The 7500-nt window shown below is 39.5% G+C and overlaps 1 protein-coding gene across 3 annotated transcripts in view; it reads right to left on the bottom strand.

Annotated features, from left to right (window-relative positions):
* Positions 1-7500, bottom strand: part of LOC140947534 (uncharacterized) — a 39946-nt gene that overhangs the window by 10995 nt on the left and 21451 nt on the right. The gene's annotated exons all lie outside the window — the stretch shown is intronic.

Genomic DNA, 7500 nt, shown 5'->3' with positions numbered 1-7500 from the left:
CCACTCTATTACGGACAGTTTCCAATGTCCCGAAAAAATTCTCATATATTTTCTTTAAAAAAAAAACCTCTATAATACGGACTCTCTCTAATACGGACAACGGACACTAAATCTCGGCCCCAGAGAGTAAATTCATATAAACTTAAAACCTCTTTATTACGGACACTGCGGTGATCAGGTGAATCCCGAATCCTGATCGGCGAATCTACACAGGGTGAATCCCGTCTGGTCTGGCTGGTAAGCTATGCAAGGTGATATAAAGCCCAGTCGCTGTATACCAAACAACGATTTGCGAAAGGTGTACCGAGGAACATAACCGACTTTTTGAAGGCTTCAGTAACTACAGATAGAATAAAGATCTAATTTTCTATCACATTTTGTACTCTTACTGTTTACTGTACTTGCAAATAGCGAAAGACGCTTTCAGAATTGTACTTTATGTTACAACTTTTACATGCAGCATTAAGAAAGAAAGTGCCTGACATTAACCCTTATATTGTTAATTGGGTTATTGACTTTTTAAAAGATCGTCAGCAAAAGGGTATGTGTAGACAAAGTCATGGCCCCATTCTTGCCTGTACTTTTTTCCATCATGGTTAATGATATAGGTTCCACCTCCCAGAATACATTAATGACTAAATAGGCTGATGACATTACATGTAGTATACCCGTTGGGCCTAGCTAATGTCAATGACAGTGCCGCTGAGGAGGTAGAGAATATTAAAGTCTGGGCAGAGGAGAATTTGATGAAACTCAATCTAAGTAAGACCAAGGAACTGGTCATAAGAAGAAGGCAGAACGACTTTGCGCCCTCCTGAACCAATTGTTACCATTAAACGTGTGTCACATCTGAAGCTTCTAGGAGTGACTTTTTGAGATAGTCCTACCAACTGGGATAAGCATTTTGATGATTTGATGCAAAAGAGTTCTAAAACATATCCATATCCTTAGAGTGTGTAAAAGAAATGGTTATAGTGTATCTGATCTTGATTACATCTTTAATTGCCTCATTTTGTCACTTTTTACTTACTGTACCACAGTTGGGGGTGTTGCTGCTTATACCAAATACCTTCGTCAAATTGATAGGCTATTGAGAAGGGCCTTTCGATTTAGGTATATTCAACATGAAGCATCGATTCAACAGGTTATTGAAGACAGGGATGTGAGGCTCTGGAAAAGTATTATGGGTACTTCCTCGCATCCCCTGCAGGATCTTCTCCCCTCACTTAAGAACAGGGCTATACGTGGTAGGTCACATCCTTACCAGATCCCACGTGTTAACACAGAGAGGTTTAAGAAATGCTTTGTAAATAGACGTCTCTTTGATTCTAAATAGATTGTAATTAAGACTTAGACAGTTGTATCTTCATTTTATAATGGAACTTGTAAGCTTTAACGTTTGTTTAAAACCTTGAATAAAGACATTATTATTATTATTATTATTATTATTATTATTATTATTATTATTATTATTGCGTGGTAGCTCGTTTCGTTTTGAAACAGTAGCTTGTCTGTAGCTGATACGTACAATGTTGTATTCTTCTGAAAGACAGTGTCTTTGAACTGTGAATTAATAACTTTAAATGCAGTTTAAATACGAGTTTAGGTCTGGTTTTAGCTACTGAACACTTAAAACTGAAAGTTTATAATCGCAATCGACTTTGAAAAAGCCTTCGATACATTAAACTTTCAATTTCTAATCTGAACATTACACAAATTTAATTTTGGACCATCTTTTATTCAGTGGATCCGTGTTCTGTACAAAAATCCCTCCAGCTGTGTAATGAACAATGGCTTTACGACTGGTCCTTTTCTACAAGGTAGAGGTGTCAGACAGAGGGATCCACTCTCCCCTTACCTCTTCATACTAGCGCTTGAGACCCTAGCTATAAAAATAAGAGAGGACTGCAATGTACAGGGGCTTAAAATTGGAGAAGAAATGATAAATTGTCTCTATTTGCAGATGATATGACCTGTCTCATAAAAGACAATACATCTTATACAATTTTTTTATTTCCCTGCTCAATTCTTTTTCGCTCCTCCACAATTTTATTATTTTCCCTCCTCAATGTTTTTATTCCCTCCTCCGCAATTTTATTATTTTCCCTCCTCCTCCTCCTCCTCCTCATTTCCATTGTTTTCCCTCGAAAAGGCCAAAGAGGTCAAAATCAGGCCATCACATTTGAGTTTGGCCTTTTCGAGGGAAAACAATAGAAATGAGGAGGAGGTGGAGAAGGAGGAGGAGAAGAGAAAACAATGAAAATGAGGAGGTGGGAAAATAATAAAATTGTGGAGGAGGAGGAGGAGGAGGGAAATAAAAATGAAAAGGGAGAGCGGTATTTAAAACGTTGTGCGCAGTGTAAAAAAAAAGAATGGCTTGCCTTCTTTGACTATTTGAATAGAATCTTTAATCTAATCTTTGTGCAATTATTTTAATAAAGGGTCATAAAGTTGATTTCTTGTGTCTTAAGAAACGTGTCTGGTTTTATTGCTAGCAATTATTAGTCGCGTGTTTCAATTGATCCTTGTTAAGTTATTAATTGTTTTTGTGTTTGTCAAGATGCTCCCTTGGGTTTTTTTTTCTACAGAGCTAGTTTGTATGCAACGGGGGGCTTGTGAACTCGTATAATTACCTGACTAACGGCGCGTGAAACGGTGAGACTTCAATAGTTTTTCATTTCGTCGAGATAGAACGGAGAAAACGGTTCTGTACTAGTCAGATAAAATTGAAATAGAGAGTTTTCAGCTCCACTTTGTGTATATGTGCGTGTGTTTTGTTTACAGGCCCGTAGTCAGGTTTTTTTACGTGGAGGTGTGATTCAACGAGAAGATGGACCAAATGAGACCGGAGGAGCAAGTCTCTAGGAGGGGGGAGCTTTATTCTGAATTGCGCAGCAAGTTTGCAATTGGCGGGGGGTGGGGGCTCACTTCGAACGCGTTAGCGCTAGTGAACTAGAGGGAAGGTCCGAGGACATGCTCCTCGGGAAAATTTTTAAGTTTAAGCCCTTTGAAATGGCTGGAAATGCATTTAAAACTAACATGGTGTGGTGAAACTTATATACTTTCAACAACAACAAACGTCGCATTAAAAACACTTTTCTCCACAAAGAGTTGTGTAGCTTTAAAAGGAGTGCCCATATCCTCCAAGCGACAAAAAAGAGCTGGGTTCAGCATGTCAAAGCTGACGGGAATTCTCGTACTCGTCGACTGTTAAAATAACAATTCAGATCCAACACTTTGCAGAAAACTATGGCAAACAAACCCTAAACAGAATTTTATTGAGCAATGAAAAAATGTCTTGTAGGCACACCAAATCCCCTTTTTATTCTTTCCGAAGCCTAAAACACGTTTTGCGGAAAGGGTGAGTCAGGCTTGTGACCTCTTTTACTGCATTTTCAATTTTACTATACAACCAGTAAATTAAAATATTACAATACTCCTACCTCACTTTCTTTTCGAAGTCGTTGATCAATAAAAAAGTGGACCTCCGGCGCCTGTGGGGGGGGGGGGGGGGGGGGGGGTTGGTTTGGTTTGTATGCTCCTATTTTCCTATTAACAGACGATCCGAAAACCGGGCTCAAGTTACTTAACGGGCAAGCCTATTGTGCCGATTGTAGTATTCGCTCATTCGTAAACCTATCCACTTTATTATATATGGAGGAAGGCACTTAATTAGCATGGAGGAACGTACTTTTTCTCTAGGTTAAAACAATGGGTGACGTGATAGACTTTCCCTAAACTATCCTTACTTATCCACCTGTGGGATACTTCGACGAGAAGATCACACTCGGCACAAATTACCAGTCCACGCGTCGTTCGTAAATCCTGTTTAATCCACCGTTTCCTTTCGCCGCTCCTTCACGAGCAAATACAAATTCATCGACGATACTCGATACTTGAAAAAACTTGTTCATGCAACCGCATCAAACTGAACTATCAAACTACAAAGAAGAAAAAAGAATCCACGCGAAAACATCGACGCTTAGGCTCTAAATTTGTGACCGACTGCATTACAACTATGTCACGTGCTCGAAAAACGAAGAAAATACATTAACACAATTAAAATTCGCGGGAAAAAGACACGACACCACCAAAGAGTAAAATGCTGAAGCATGACTTGACTACTGCGTTGTTAGTTAGGTAGGTTTCCGAGGTTGGGCTCACTCACTTTCTAACGTTCCTTTTCTCGACGTCATGGTGTCTCTACATAACGGTATAATTGAAACTGATCTATTTACTAAACCCACGGATAAACATCAACACCTTCTCAGCTCATCATGCCATCCTCACCACACTAAGAAAGCCATTCCGTTCAGCTTAGCCCTTCGCCTCCGCCGTATCTGCTCTACAGACGCTAAGTTTAACCATCGCACTAATGAACTTAAAACATATCTCCTAGCTCGTGGTTATAATAATAAATTTCCTAGAAGAACAGTTTCTACGCGCTGCAAATATTTCTCGAACTAACGCGTTACAGACTAAACCTAAAGATTCTAACGATATTGTACTATTTGTTGTCACATATAACCCAGCACTTCCACGCATTTCTAATATCCTACGCAAACATTTTGACATCTTACACTCCTCTAACCGTTGCAAAGACGTCTTTAAGCAACCGCCTTTTGTTGCTTACAGACGTAGCCCTAATCTTCGTGACCTTTTAGTTAAAGCACAATTACCCGTTATCTCCAACAATCATTTTCCGCCAGGCTTCTTCCGCTGTGGACAAAATTGTGCCACTTGTCCATACATTAGTAACGGCCTCACAAGTTATACCTTTTATACTACAGGTGAAACACGCTCCATCACTTCACACATTACTTGTAACACTAGAAACGTGATCTACATGGTTCGATGTAACCGTTACATACTTACATACATACATTTTTATTAATCCTAGAAGTCATATGACTATACAGGATGCTAAAACAGTCAGCAGCGAAATAGAAAAAGAGGCAAAAAAATAAATCAAATTATTTACAACAAATGAATATTTACATTGAATTGCAATATTGTCTTATGGATGGCAATTGGCAAAGCATTCGCTTGGAAGTCAGTAACAGACTCAGCATTAACAGCAGAATCGGGAAGGCCATTCCAAAGGGGGATAACAAGTGGGAAAAAGGAAAACTTATATGCATTGGTGCGAGCAAAGATATGTCTGATCTTATGTGGATGGTGAGAGCGATTGCTTCTACGAGCTAAGGTGACAGATGCTGGAAATGTTAAGTGAGTCCAGTTGTGCACAGTTTTATACGTTATGAAAGCGGCGTTTAGATGTCGACGGACTTCAAGAGTGTCCCAGCCCAGCGAATGCTGCATAGAAGTTACGCTGGAAAACTGTGAATAATCTGAACAGACAAATCTTATAGCACAGCGTTGGACAGCCTCTAATGCTTTTATGTGTTGTTTTTCAAAAGGGCTCCAGGCAGCTGACGCATATTCTACATGGGGTCTCACGAGAGAGTTGTATCCTTGGGTCTTAACATAGTGGCTGCTTCCTGAAAAATTTTTACGTAATAGACCCAGTATCTTCATAGCTTTGTGTTTAACAGTTTTTACATGAGAGTCCCATTCTAGGTTATCTTGTATCAAAACACCAAGATATTTATGGCAAGAAATTGATTTTAGTGGGCTAGTACAGAGCCTGTTACCAGCTGGAAACTTAAGGGGAGACCTAGTAACTGACATGATGCTACATTTAGTTAAATTAAAATTCATTTGCCAAGTAGCATCCCAACAGGATAGAGTGTCAGGGTCTTGTTGGAATAAACTGACATCATGAACATTTGAGACTTCGGAATAGAGAACAGCATCATCAGCAAATAACTTAATTTTAGAGTTAAGGTTATGTACAATATCATTGATGTAAATCAGAAACAGGAGGGGACCTAAGACTGTGCCTTGAGGGACACCAGAGGTAACACTAATCCAAGAAGACCTTGTGCCAGAAACCTGGTGCGATCCAGTAGAAAGTTCTCGATCCAAGAAAGACTGTTACCAGTGATGCCATAATAATTAAGTTTAAGTAGGAGTCTCTGCTGGGGAACTGAGTCAAAGGCCTTTGAAAAGTCAATTAAAAGTACATCTGTCCTGGTTTGTTTGTCCAGCGAAGACAACCAATCGTCAAGGACGGAGATAAGCTGGGTTTCAGTAGAGAACCCTTTCTGAAAAAACATGTTGGTGAGGAGTAAGGATATTATTGATCTCGAGATGGTAGATAAATGGCTGCACAGAACATGTTCCATGATTTTACTCGAGATGCATGTCAAGGAGATTGGCCTATAGTTATTTGGCAAGGATTTATCATCCTTCTTAAACACAGGAGAAACAAGTGCCTTTTTCACTCCTCAGGGAGGATGCCGCTTACATAAGACTGAGTAAAAATCACTTGCAATATAAGTTGCAAAACCTTTGTAATTTACAATATATAGGTGAAACTAAGCGACTTCTCAAGCAGATTTAACGAGCACAGAAGTGCAGTCGACAAAACTAACATTAAATCTAAACCCACTACTGTTTCTGAAAACTTTCTCTCTCACTCTAACCATTCTCATACTGACATGCAGTTAATCCCACTAGAGAAAACTCAATCTTCTCGTGACTCAGTTCGTAAGGTCAGGGAGTCGCATTTGATAGATAAGGCCATGACTCTTGAACCTCATGGCCTAAACCACCGTGACGAATTATTGTAATCCATATCCTTATTATTTTTCCTTTCTAGTTTTTGTGTTGTGCGTCATTTGCGCCTCTCCCTTTTAAACAATTTTTATTGAGACATTTTCCATCTATATAATATTGTGATTCCTAAATAAGTTCAGTAACATCTGTAAACCTGAAGAAGGCTGGTATGGCCAGCCGTAATATTGTTATGAAAAAACGATACACGTTGTTCTGGATCAGCTTTGCAGTAGTCTTTAGACTTCCCGTTTTGTTGTTTATATATACACAGTTATACGCACCTATTATAGCTTCATCTGCGCTTAACGCTTTCAATTAAAACTGGTAAATTTCCTAAATTGAGGAAATGTTCTAAAATTACAGCCCTGTTTAAGTCAGGGGACCGGACTAATGCATCAAACTACCGACCCATCTCTATTCTGCCTACACTCAGCAAGATTCTTGAGAAAGCTGTACATACACAGTTATACCAGTTTTTGGTTGCCAATAAACTCCTCTCAGGAAAACAGTTTGGATTCCGGAAGGGACTGTCCACTATATCTGCTCTGACATCCTTTGCCAACGAAGTCCTTCTCAATATGGAACAGGGTAGACTATGTGGGGCCGTGTTTTTGGACCTAACAAAGGCTTTTGATACGGTGGATCATCAGATCTTATTGTCTAAGCTATCGGCGTATGGTTTGTCTGGAAATTCGCTTCAATGGTTTCGTTCCTATTTCACTGACCGAAAACAGCGCACATCTTGTGGGAATAAGATGTCTAACGAGTTGCCTGTAACTCACAGGGTGCCTCAGGGTAGCATATTAGGCCCCTTGTTGT

This window comes from Porites lutea, chromosome 9, assembly GCF_958299795.1.
Source record: "Porites lutea chromosome 9, jaPorLute2.1, whole genome shotgun sequence".
Classification (NCBI taxonomy): Eukaryota; Metazoa; Cnidaria; class Anthozoa; order Scleractinia; family Poritidae; genus Porites; species Porites lutea.
This window is presented reverse-complemented; position numbering and strand designations above follow the sequence as displayed.